General features: G+C 31.9%; 1 protein-coding gene and 1 pseudogene across 11 annotated transcripts in view; one reads left to right on the top strand and one right to left on the bottom strand.

Annotated features, from left to right (window-relative positions):
- The window catches only part of LOC142618892 (TMV resistance protein N-like), a 107,698-nt gene that overhangs the window by 50,383 nt on the left and 42,882 nt on the right, over window positions 1-14,433 (top strand). The window lies entirely within an intron of this gene.
- LOC142619194 (uncharacterized) lies at window positions 474-5,308 on the bottom strand (annotated as a pseudogene).

The following is a 14,433-nucleotide window of genomic DNA, read 5'->3' as shown; positions in this document are numbered from 1 at the left end:
CTTATGAAAAGGTTGTTATATAATTCGATTGTTTTTATTTTTCCCCACGATAATCCAAAATATTTCATTTGTGTCTTGTGGGTCACATTAAATAATTTTTTAACAGAAAATTTTGGCTCCAACCAAAGTCACATTAAATAATTTTTAACATGACTTGGCTCAAATTGGCTAGAGGGTAATGATAAGAAGATAAATGAAGTTTAGAATAGCGTACTTTTTGCTTTTTAATGGAAGGTTGAAATTTGCCTAATTGATTTTCAATTTAAAAGGATTTAGAGCAGAATTATCTAGTCTTTGAAGCAAAAAAAAGAAAAAAAAAAAAGAAAAAAAAAAAGAAAGATAATTTCTGCTATGCTGCAAAACATGAGCATTTGATTTCATCCAAGGTTAGGCAAAACATATTAAATTAGTAACATTTACTAATGAGAAATCTCATTAGTACTTTTTTTTTGTTCAATAAATGTCATCATTGAAACTCTCATATAGCTCATGATGCAAGTCCATTTGCAAAGTCAAAAAATTTTATGAAAGGGTTCCCACTGAATTTTTAGATTACATTTTCAATCTTCAGATATTATAGATTCTCCAAAAAAGATATCTTCGGATATTAAAAATAATTTTAAACAATTACATCTAAAATCAGCAATAGGTCTTCAACTGTTTTTTAAATCCAACCCCCCCTCCCCCACCCCGCGGCAGCCCTCCTTCATTTTCCCTTTTTTTTTCTCTCTTTTTCAACGAACGCGGAGAGCTTTCTCTTCCTATCCTATCCCTAATGATTTTTGGGCATTTGCAATACCTTCTAGATCTGCAATACAATAAATCACATAAACTACATTACACATAAAAAAATCAGCTATTTTGTAACAATCATCAATGCATTAATGGAAGGGAAACATGCCAAAGGTTTGATCACATGACACAATTTTTTTTTTTTTTTTTTTTACTTTTAAAGAACTTGGGTGCAATCATGAGACCAAGATTAGCTTCTTCTTCTTCTTCTTTTCATAATAAGCATGAGACCAGGTTAGCTATTCTTTGAAAAGATCAAACCAAAATATAGAATCAAGTGAAATGTCTACCAATTCTAAGTTTAAAAGGTTTGCAATGTAAAATACATGATTGGACATTGAAAATCTCTCCAAACCAGTTGTATTCCCTGAATTTATATAGTTCTTAGTCCTTCTAAAAGATGTAGGAGTCAAGCCCATTGTAACTTCCAGTGAAGTTATAAAAGGAAGACTAGGAAAAAGAACCCTCAAAAGTAATTAAGAGTGACATCATTATCTTGTTCAATCTTTGTTGCCCATAAATGGCACAAAGATATCAAAACTCACCAAAGAACTGCGTGAAAATGCGCGTGAAGAAGTTCAAGTTGCGGGAAACATTGTAGGCCATGACAGGCGAAAGAGGTTTCACAATGGTGTCAATGCTGAATACTTGTTGAAGAAACTGCATACACAAAACTCAAAATATCATATCACAAACTCAATTATGAACGGATTTAGATGCAAAATTATACAAAGTAAGCAAATGAAAGAAGAAAAGAGGAGTAAAAATAGTATTGAGAGCCAAACAAACATAGATGTAAACTGTATAATTCCAAGCAGTGAGTGATGGATAGGCTATAAAAGTGTCAATCAACAGAAAAACAGAACATGACAATAAAGACCATATCAATTAATTGATATACATCCTACAGACATGCCCTTGCCCATAATAACAATGTGGATATTGATGGCATTCACACACAAACCAAAAAACCCTCAATCAATTTCAGTGATCTACATCATAGAAATCACAAATACGTAACCTCTCTTCATAAAACTGAGGCTTCAACCATATTAAGAATCAACTATATGAAGCCTCAATAATAAGAGGCTTCAACCTCATGTTAGTTGCGTTACTACTTATAAAAAAAGCTTAAACTATTAAGAAATAGTAGATTTAATCATTTAACCATTATTGCAACACTTTCTCTAACATGTGGGTTTATACTCCCCTTTAATAAATAAAGCCCAAAAGATTTGATTTTTAACATTTTTTTTGAATGAGAGGGTAGAGCAAAGATAGGGTTCAAACTCAAGACGACCTACTTTGATACTAAACTATCTGATGTCCCAAAAGTTTGAAGTGTTAGAAAATAGCGAGCTTAATCATTTAACCATTATTCTAACTGTTTGAAACAAAATGACCTGCCGGGGTATATCAACTTGAAACTATATATTGGACAAAAGTTATCATCTGCTAAAAGAATAAAAATTTCTTCTTTCTTTCCTTCTGTTTTCATTTTTCTCTGCTGGGTAGAAGTTATCAACCACTACTACAATGGGTTTTCCCCAGTTGTATTTCTAATTTGGTTTATTATAGTAGAGATATCATTGAGTTGCAACACATTGGCCAACTGGTAGGAGCTCACATTCCCAATTTATCCTTAAACAAATTAACAATCTCTCATATAACACATAACTCAAATCTATTAAAACACAATTGAGAACAACCAGGAATCCCCCAACACTGCAAAAGGGTACACTACTAATGACAAAGACATGAACTTTAAACAACCAATAGCAAGTAATCAGGAAACTAAGAATTGGGTAACCAAAAATACACAAATTAAACCAAGTAATCCAGAATTTTCTCAACTGGGTAACCAAAGAAACACAATTTAAAGCAAGTAATCATGAAACTAAGAATTGGGTAACCAAAGAAAGAAAATTTAAAGCAAGAAATCAAGAATTCTCTCAACTGGGTTAGCAAAATATTAAAAACAAAAACCAAGAAACAGAAATGAAAATCAAGAAAATAGAGACCTGGTAGTTACGTTGAATGCTGTAGCGAAGCTGGGGGTCAATCTCGACGAGGGATTCATCATCGTAATCGTCATGGTTGTGGCGTTTGGACTTGTCTTTCTCCTTGCGAAGCACGTGCATCACTGACTCAGTTTCAGGAACTCTTCTGCTTTGTGACTTTGAGCTTCGCGTCTTGAAACTCTTCGGCGGCTTCCTCTTTGCCCCTCCATGGCGCCGATGACATCAACTTCTTCTTCCCAATTGCCATTTTTATTCAATCGGAGTTTACACACAGAGATAGAGAGAGAGAGGTGAGGTGTTGTTTTGTTTGCATAGGTGATAAGGTTTGTGTTCGGCTATGTGGGTTATTATTGCTTGCATTCTATGTTAGGTTAGGTTAAGTCCATTCCTGTTTAGCGTAACCTTTAATTAAGAGGGAATCATTATAGACTTGCTTCAGTATTGGCACTTATTCGGTTCAAAAAAGTATTGGCACTTATTCCAATAACTGCTTCATTGGTGTTTAGTAGAGTAATTTGAGATGAGATTTTTGTAATTTTTTGAAATAAGTGTGGATAAAAAAGTGTGTAAAAAAATGTAAAATATTATTTAAAATGTGAAAATGTGAGTTTGGAATTACACAACAAACAAGCCCTTAAGATTGTTGAACTTGTTTACTTTTTTCTTAATTAACTTTTTCTCTCTTGATTTTGTGTAAGTCAGTGTTTTTCCTTCATAGTTAAAGTTTTATTGGTAGCTGCATTATCTTTTTTTTTCCTTTCCTTTCGACACATTAAGGGTATGTTTGAAAACCACTTATTGCTAAAAATTAAAAACTGAAAACATTGTAGCAAAATAATTTTTAAATTTGTGATTAGTACTGTGGGATCCAATTTTAAAGTTATATTTGTTAAATTTCATACTTGCGAGTCCTGTAAATAGTATACAAGACCTACAGAAAAAAACGCAGACGCGCAAAGCAACGCAAATTTGTTGCTCTCCAAACCCAGCCCAATTTTAAGTTCAAAATATAATTTTGCTAGTCGTGCTTTAGCTTCATTATTGGCACTTATTCCAACTCTCATCTGTTCTATTTCCTTGATCAAATAACATTGTTGTACACCTAGCTAATTTAATATGCATAGTATTAAACGTTATGGATCTGTACAATTGGTAAAAGAGTCACCCCCATTCTTGAAGCAACTCATTTAATCCAAAAACATTATTTAAAAAAAAAACATATTTTTATAAAATAAGAAATGATTAGGGTAGTTTTGGATCAGTGATTTGTGTTGGCAGCCCCCTTGATGTAGGATTGTTGGACTTGTTCATGAGGAGAAACTGTCACATGGCCCAGAGACAAGAAGACAAGTGCAGTTCATTGTATGCTTTTGATTTTCGCTCTAGCTAATAGATTGCAAGGTAAAATCTGCACTCTTGTTGCATTTTAGTGCATCTTTTTAAACTTTTTTGTTAAAATTACAAAAGCAATATATGCATGGCACTCCAAACATTATTATTGCACTTGATTAAATTTGTCATTACATATTATATGTATTATATATATGAACTCATGTATAGATCGCAATCAGAATGATTAGTCTAGCTAGACATGGCATCTAACTTCCTTGTTGAAGGTTTTCTATGATTGTGTGCTAACATTCAACCAAAAAAAATGCTCTTTTTTCTAATAAAGAGACCGGGTGATTTTTCTATTCTTTTTTTTTTTCTCTAAATTTTTATTTATTTATTTTTGAAAGAGTTTCAATCCATAACATCCGCTCCTGAGAGTAACTCTTTATCATCAAACCAAGACATTAATTGGTTTTTGGTATAGGCGGGGATTGAAATTTTTATTCTAATGTAAGATATCAATCATAGAAGTCACTAAAATGATTTGTCTTAGTTGTTCGAGGACATTATTATTGTAATTCTCATAATGCAACAAACTCTACAATCAAGTCGCAGTGGTGAATGTTCAAAATTTCAAACATTAGGAGTTTGATTATAACTTACTTTTTTATGAGGAATTGATGTGGATATGCAAAATTTCAGCATTGACCAAATCATTAAACCGAGTTCTTGACATATCAAAATAATGTCAACATTGTTCATAATTGATTGATCCATGGGTCAACTAAAAAAAGGATCTGCATCAGCATAAGTTATGTTTTTGGTATTTTGCCTAATATATCATCATTAGAAACCTAAGCTTGTACCTTCATGTAAATAGATGTGTGATAACCAACTACATAAAAAGTTCTCACAGGAGACAGCCTTCAAAGCTAAAAGCATTTAGTTTCAATTTTTCCTCACCAAAACAGTGTTATGAATGACTATATATTGCTCGATTGTTAGACATGTCGTGATGGTTCAGTGATTTACAATAATTGAAAATTGAATAGTAAGTAGTAATAAATGGCCTTAGCTATGTGCTGCTTTATTCTACAATGTAAAGGAAATCATCATTCATGTCACCGTCCTATGTAATGCTTGTGTAGAAGCATCTTATTTCAATCCCGCTTAAAGAGTAACAACTAACATCCTTTTCTCTACCTTTTGTTACTGGGTTATATATATATATAAGATTAGTGATTTAAAACTCCTTTAATATGAAGCGGCTGTTTAATTATATAAGTTTATACCATATGACTTTTGTGCTTTTGCCCCTTGATGTACTAGAAAGTTTTTCCACCTTTTTAAAAACTTTCGCAAATCAAATTATTGGCTGAAAGTTGTCCATACCCATTTTAGATTGTAACCAGGCAAAAGCTGAAATGAACCAAATGACCTATCTCTTACTTAATTGGGTTAGACCTTGTCAAAGAGACTCGACAAGAATTAGAATTGAAGGACAGCAGTAGACATAGAGAAACCTGACCATAAAACAAACTTGATTATATATTACCGACCATAACATCTGAGGCAAAATTGTCTTAACAGTACTCAGACTTGAGAAGGCAAGCAAATATGTAGACAAGGTTGAAAAATGTAGAAGGTAGCCTGCTTAGGTAAGCCCTCCTATTGTACTTGCTATCATTGTTGTATTATATCTATAAATTAAGTTTTCTCACAGTCTCGAATGTATTAAATTTCACAGTGGAATGATGCTACACTTTGATAACCATTGTCATTCATTTTTGAAAATTTTAAAATCTTTATATAATATTTGGGGTTTCCCTTAGATAAGTCAAAAGAATCTGCATCTTTTAATAGGTATTTAAAGATATCTTTACTCTTCGTCTTTGGAAACAGGATTTGGTTAGGGAACAATACTCTCTTGAAGTTGCTGCTCAATTTTTAGCCACCCCTATCTCAAGGTGAGGAGCTACTAATAAGCTGATATGGCCTCAATGTAACACATGGTTGATATAAGGTCATAATTAAGCTATTATTGAAAGTGGGGGGAATTCAGGTAATGAATTCTCAAGGGAAGGGCATAGCTCTTAGATGGAGGCATCTGTGGGGATTGAAGCTTCCTTTGAAGTTTATAACTTTTGTGCGGAAGTTTTGGCATGAAGACTCATTAACACATAATAGTGAAATGAAACATAGTGAGTGATAGTGAGTGTTATGCAATAAAAAAGAGGAAAACTAGGATTATTTATTCCTGAAGTGCATCTTGCTTGGGCTGTATTGTTTGGATTAGATTTGAGCGTTAGAACTAAATTCATTTCTCCTTGCTCTTTGAAGCAGTGGTTGGCTCAATGGATAGAGGATCCAAAATTTTAAAAACTGGAATATTTGGTGTTCTCTAGATTGATGTTTAAGGGTGCAAAAAAATCTGCTTAAGAAGTTCTAATGCTTTGCTTTGCAGGTATGCACAAGTCTTTAATGCACAACAGCAAGATCAGAGTAACTGCAGGAAAGTACCAAGGCAAAAGTGTCCAGGTGTGGCTAACTATTGTGGGACACTAGCAGAGATGGAGGGTGGTTTTGGTTATGTAACCAAATCCAGCGCTGGCAGTCTGTTGTTGTTCTTCCATATGCAACCAAATGGCATGCAGCTAGATCAGATGCCCAGCTATACAGCTTGTTTTTGCAGATTTGTTTCGATAATTTGAGAAAGAAGGTTCCTTGGCAACTTGTTATGCTGATTGAAGACCTCAATTGCATCAAATTTGGAGAACGCTAGTGGTTATATATGTTGTGCATAAGAGAGTCACTGTAGATGTTGGGTCCTTGGCTACTCTTGCTTCAAAGTCCTATAAACATTTTTGGACTCTACTACTAGCCAACTCTTCTGACATTATTGTATCAGAAAACCAAACCCAAAAAGAAGAAGAGGAAGTTATCTTTACACCTTTTATGGACTAATTTATGCCTTTGGCACATGTCTGCTTGCAATCATTAGAAGCAACAAATCCTTTTCCTCTGCAATTTATTGGTAAGATTTTTCTTTTTCTTTCTTTTTTTCCTCCCGTCATCTTCTTTTCAGACATTTAGGAGTTTGGTAGAATATATATAATGTCAAGTTTGAATGGAAATGGGTGCTATCACTTGATTTTCTCATCAACTCGTAACATTAATAGCATTGCTCTTAAATAATGCATGTTTTTACAATATGACTTTTGTGCTTTTGACATGCTTTTAAGGCCTCTTTCTAACAGTGTGATTTATTTGGTTTAAAAAGTATACTGGCTGTTGCATGCTAGGAATTGTTGAAATCAAGCAGGCAGGTTTGTTGTTGATCTTATTGACACAAGTTTAAGTGAGGACATTAAGCTTTGGAACCAGTTATGTAGGTTATAATTACCTTCTAAACTACTAAACTAATCAGACTTCATTAGCAATACAAACTAATCAGACATTGCTACTAATTAAACTACCAAACTACTAAACTTGGCTTTAACTACCTTCCAGCTATACTTAACAATCAAATACACAGTCAAGACCCCAATTTGATCAAATTTGTCTAACTTGCTATGCATGAAAGGAAAATGTTTGAAACAGCAGGACCGGCCATCGTCTATCACTTGAAACTCTAGTGTACTACAGTTGTACCTAGAAAAAAATGACTTTAAAAAGTTGCGCATTAGCAAATATGCTAAAAAGATGAAAGCTAAAAGCAGATCCAACACGCACTCAGCCAGTCAGCCATTGTATTATAGACTATAGTTCTCATTAACTAGTAGAATAGATTTGTTCTTTCTTTTCTGTTTATCAATTTTCTCTGATGGCAAGAAGTTCTCATCCTCTACTAATAAGTTGGATTGTTGTGGCAATACTAAGGTTTTAAGTTCCTTAATTCAGAGTCGTACTCATATCACAGAGTTACAACACATTGCCAACTGGTAAGATCTCACATTCCCAAATGATCCTTAAACAAAAACATTAAGAACCTCTCATACAACACAACTCAAATCTATAAAAACACAATTAAGAACCACCAGGAATCCCCCAACACTGCAAAAGGGTATCTACTAATGACAAAGACACGAACTTTAAACAACCAATAGCGAGTAATTTAGAAACTAATAAATGGGTAACCAAAGAAACACAATTTAAAGCCAGTAATCAAGAATTCTCTCAACAGCAAAACAAAAAAAAAAAAAAAAAACCCACAAAATAGAGACTTAGTAGTTACCTCGACAAGGGAATCATCAATCGTTATCGTCTTGGAACTCTTCTGTGGCTTCCTCTATTTGCCCCTCCATGGCGCCGATGACATCAGCTTCTTCTTCTTCGCTGTTGTCATTTTCATTCAATTGCTATTACAGAGAGAGAGGTAGCGTTGTCGGAAACTCAGAATACGTTATAGAAAGAGTTTACCGTGAGAATTGTTTGGTAAACCTATTGTTAACGCTTCTATCACACAAGCTTTATGAAAACCAAAATAAGCTCTTTACACAACTTGGACCAAAATCATATAAAAGCCGAGAAGGGCCAATTGGCCCAATTCATGAACTCGCCGTAAGACCAAACTGGCCTAGGCCTAGAAACAGTCTTTAGTTTAACATAAGATTGGGCCCTATCCAAAATGAGCTCAGTTTATACGAAAATGGCTAGGCCTAAAAGCATTGACTTTTGCTTTTAATAAGATTATGTCCAACCCAAAATGAGTTAAAAGTTCAAAAATCGGCGTTCGGTCAAAAGTGTTAGAGCCTAACCAATAACGTAAACATTGAGCCCGCAACTACATAAACCCAACACGTCTGGACCTGGTCAAGAAAAATAGGATTGTAGAACAAGTTTGAATTGGGATAAATTTGAAATTAGAGATTAAACCAAAGTAAAATTTTAAAAAAGGAACAAATTTCAGTCAAACTTGAAGAGTTCAATTTGTATTTTAGCCTGTAGTTTTTTTTTTTTTTTTTTGAGAATCAATTGTGATTGATTTCAAGATGGAAAGATGACAAAATTTTCATCTCTTTGACGCCCCAAATCAGCGGGGGGCCAATTTGCTATCAAGGACAGAAAAAAATCATGGGGTTGCTGCCACCAACCCTCCCTAGTTGACTTGTTTTATGTGGACTTGGCTTTGTTTTAGTTCATACTTCATAGTTCATACAACCTTGGTTGCAGCAAGTCTTGCATAATGTGTGAACGTGAGAGAGAGAGGGATGAGTGTTAAGAGAGAGGGGTGAGAGAGAGGAGTAAGAAACACTAACTGGACGGGAGTCATTTTAACATATTGCCACATCCACTTTTATGCAGGACTTCCTGCAACCAAGGTTGCAACAAATCCTTGTCCTTAAATATATGCCACAGATTGCTCCAATGCGATTACAGGTGATTGCCTATGAAGTTTTTGCAGACATCATTTGGAGAGTTGTGACAACCTTTTTTTTATTTTACTTGTTCCTTTGCCAAAACAGTTTGGCTGCAAAACTTAAGCTTACTAAGATATCCAATTCCCTACAAGAAGTTTCAAGACTGTTATGTGCAAAAATAATCAATTTCTAAGTTGACTATTGATGCACCAAGAAGATGGGACGCTGAACTACTACACCAGTTATACTCTCCAGATGATAGGGCTCTCATCAATTTGTTGTAAAATTGTTATGAAAATATTTTGGACATAACATTTTTAATTTATTTATCAACTTTATAACCTCTAATTTGTCTTAACAATTATTTTCAAGGAAAATTTTCTTTTGATATTTAATACTAAAAATAAAAATAAATAAAGAAGAGTCAGGTTTGATACTTTAGTAACGAAAAATTTCGAAATTTGATCGTGAGAAACTATTCTCTATCCCTAATTTGTGTTTGTTTCTAAAGAGAAACGAAAGAAGTGTCGTTAATGTAAATGGTTTAGATAACTGGACTGACTATACCGATTGGCCCAATTAAAAAGCCCAATGCAGAATACATAACATACCGAGTCCAAAGCGGTAGAATATATTAAAAATAAAAAAAAATTGTGGCGCTTGAGCGGAATAAGGACGGCGGTGATCGGCTGCGAACGACAGCACCGTGAGCTCCTTCAATTACGAGTGCACTCTTTCTGTTTGATTAAAATTTTAGAGATTCTATACCGCTTGATGACAATTAGTTTATGCAGTTAGAGCCATCGGTGAAATTGGTAATCAGTTGGGAAAGAGAGACTGGAATTTCAAAGTGGACCCGTGCACTAGTAATGACCAAAGCTGGTGGACAACACACGTCAATTCAAATCAGCCGTTCTACTACAACAATACTCTCATCTGCGATTGCAACCTCACTAACGATGGTGTATTTAAAAAAATAGAACTCTAATTTTTTATTATGTAGGAAGAGATAACTGTAGATTGGTTGTTATCACCAGTTGTTTGTATTTGTAATTTGAACTTCTGATATAACTGTCATATGCCTTATTTCAAAGGGCAGAACGTATTAATGAAGAAAAGCAATAGACCAACAACCCTTCATTTAACTCTACAAACATCAGGTTTTAACAGTATGTACAGATTATATGCACTAATAAATGTATAACAAGATTTAACCCTTTAATATAACCATAAAACCATCTAAGTGAAATATCCAACCATTCCTCGAAAGCATATTTCAAAATGCACTAACACAAACTTGTTTTCTCCTTATACACTCAACATTTTCTTTCCTGGCCAGACAAATATCTGTCTATGTGCCATCATTGCTGTCGTTTTATCTGAACAAAAGAAAAATTAAAGAATAAGTCAATCACGAATGTTAAGAACTTTGATTAACTCAATAATCAATAATGAAAAAATATACTAAATGTAACACACGTCTATTTTTAAAAAAAAAAAAATCCAATTCATCATAAAATAATAGAGAAAAACTCTAATTTTTACTAAACTAAATCTGAATTGTTAAAAAAAAAAAAAGTTAGAAAACGTTTACAAAACAAACTTAAAGACCTATTTAAAAACTTAGTAAAACTTAATAAATAAAAAATATATTTTAAAATAAGTTTTAATCAATATTTAACCATGATTGAAATAGACCTAAAAAACTTTAAAAGCAACTAAAAATTAGAAAATATTAACTCTAAACTAAAAATAACAAAAATTATATAAAAAATACTAAAATTAATAAATTATAAAAATTAAATAGTAAATTATGTGATATAAATATACCAAGATCACGTGTATTTTGTTTTCTTTTAAAAAAGACAGTGGACGTGGCTTTTAAGAAAGAAAAAGACTCGTCGTTTTATTGTTTTACTTTGCCAGTACGTTCACTTCTTTCACAAAGAAAAACAATAAATAAAACTTTCATGGTACTTTCTTGTTTTTCATGTGTTGACAAATTGACTTGGACTTGTACGTACGGTAGTAACCCAGCTTTTATAGCCACACATTTCATATTGAAAAAACACAACAAACTAAAATAAAGAAAGAAAAAAAGGTATGTACTGGATAAAGCTGGTTCACACTTCACACTTCATTTGACACGGTTAAAGCAATCAGCCAATGACAATTGACTAAACACTGGTCTGAAGTTAAAGCTATGTCCTACTCAGGAACTTGCATGGAAAGTTGGCTAGGCTTTTGACTACGAGATTGAATTGTCGTTAAAGATATTGAGTTTTTCCAGGTGAAAATATCTAAGGCCTTTCCAGGAAAGTGCATGGAAAGGGGTTAACTTATTCTCGAATATCCAAAAGCATTGACTAATATTTAATATTAAATATTAATTATTATCCTATTCATATTTAAAAATGATTGTTATCAACCGTTTAAGAACGTTATGGGTGGGTTTGCCATTGGCTTAAAAGCCAGTTTAAGAACATTAAAAGTCAGATTTATTTACTATTTAATTTATTTTTATTGTTATTTAATTTATTTTTGATACTATTTATTAATTTTATTGTATTTTTGGTACAATTTATAAGTTATACTGTACTATTTTAATTACTTTTTAATTTTATTTATGATATTTTCAGCAAAAAATATTCAATTTCAACTAAATAAGCTATTCCCAAACGGATGCTAAATTAATTCAAAAATCAAAGCATAGATTCAAGTGGGCGCTAATAAGCTATAGTTTCACAAAGCATGCATAGTGAAAAATTATTACGAAAATACACTACTTCAGACCCCAATTACCACTAACCAGTAACTACCAACATATATATATATATATATATATATATATATATATATATATATATATATATATATATATCTTAGTATCAAACTAATAAATTACCTTGTATATCTTAGTATCAAACTAATAAATTACCTTGTAAAAGATTTCATAATTAAATTTCTGCTACCTGTACAGATTGTACTCCTTTGATTGACTGTAATTATGTGACTGGTTGTACTAGTCACCAGGTCTACAGTTTATGACTTGGGTTGCGTTAGATCAATAGGTAATTCTTTTGTGATTCAATAAAAAATTTAGATTTAAATTTTTTTACACTAAAAATAAAAATCAATTTTTATCTATGTATGGTGATAAAAAAAATTATTATTATAAAATTGATAGTTTGATACTATAAACTTAACTCTTATCATATAAAAAAGGAAAAAAAAAAATTGTAGTTACCAGTAACACTAAAGCAATTTATGCAGCACATTCCAATTTATCAAACTATCTGTAATTATTAGTATGGCACTGCCATCCTAATAGATTACCTTGTAATTAAAAAATTTTATACTTGGGATTGAAGGCTGAATCTTCACTTTTTAGGAAAACTATCGAATGCAAGGAGGTGAATAAACTTTTATCATGACCCTTATCGTATTAAGCCATCGATTATGTTTTAATTTGATATTTAGGATTTTTCTAATTTTTAATAGATTAATAAGCCAACAGGGATCAAAAAGCTTGTAAGAATTTCGTTGATTAAATTATATGCTTGTCTGGGTCTTCAAGGTTTTGGCCCCACAAAGATTCACTTTTTTTGTCAAATCTATTGAATATAGATTTTGTTTTTCATTCTTCTATTGTTTTTTCCTCATTTCACATCTATAATCAAAAGTTTGGTTGATATACAAATTTGAGTGTGAAGCTTTTGTGGCCAGTTTTGGTCCAGAGTAGATGGAAGATAAGGAGGGGAAAAATTAAGAATCTTGCAAGTGTTTCATTTTTCGTTTTTGTGACATGGAGAATTATCAATTCTTTTACCCCTTTTTATATGATAGTTAATGCTGTTTACCAATCATATAGTTCAACTGAGCCTCTCATGTTGAAGCACCAATTTTTGCATCACTAAACAGAAATCATTTTAGTTTGCTATGCTAAAAAAGTATGGTATTCTAAAATTTTGAATGTAAGAGGTACAAATTAAATGACACAACTACAGATCCTATGAGTTCTCTAAGAAATGATGGTTGAATAAAATATTGAAAATTTAAATACCGTTTACACCAAAAACTAATTGGTATCTTAGTCTAATGATAAAAATCAATTATCATGGAGCAGATGTCATATATTGAAATTGTATCTTATCTATATAAAAATAAAATAAAATAATTTTCTTTTATTCATGTGTGTTAAGTTTCAACTAAGGTATTTACGCAATCGACACTAAAAAATGGCTTGCATAGAAAAAAGGAACATAACAAGATTTTTCCTTAAACAATTTGGTGAATAAAACAAAGTAATAAAATTTCTGCTCAATTAGTAAATTTTCTTGTTGATCCAATAAAAAATTTAAGTTTGAATTCCACTTACACTCTCAAAAAAAAAAAAAAAATTTCTAGACTTCTAGTTACCCAAATCTCAAAAAAGGATTTCTAGTTAACACAAAAATCAAGTGCTATTTTAATATAATGATAAAGTGTATTTATTGAACGGATATCATAAAATTGAAATACTATCATATCTATTAGAAAAATGGAATCTTAATTTGATTATTAAAAAATCAATCATCATCATAGAACCAATACTATAAGTTAAATTCATATGATATCTATAAAATAAAAATAAAAATAATAAAAAATGTTAGGAACACACCCAACTCCATCCAAATTCACAACATACTTCACCTTATGATTAGTATACTTAATTTTTTATATTTATTAACAAGTATCACGTGTAAGTGTTGAAATCTAATCATAAATTGACGAAAATTGTGAAATTGAATTTAAACTTTTATTTTTGAGAGTCAAATTGAATTTAAACTTGGGTGTACTATTACCACTAAAGCAATTTATACAGACCATTCCATCTCCATTTATATGAATTGAACTTTATGCTTTATAGCTGGTCACCATTTAGGTCA

Source organism: Castanea sativa, chromosome 12, assembly GCF_040712315.1.
Source record: "Castanea sativa cultivar Marrone di Chiusa Pesio chromosome 12, ASM4071231v1".
NCBI classification, from domain to species: domain Eukaryota; kingdom Viridiplantae; phylum Streptophyta; class Magnoliopsida; order Fagales; family Fagaceae; genus Castanea; species Castanea sativa.
This window is presented reverse-complemented; position numbering and strand designations above follow the sequence as displayed.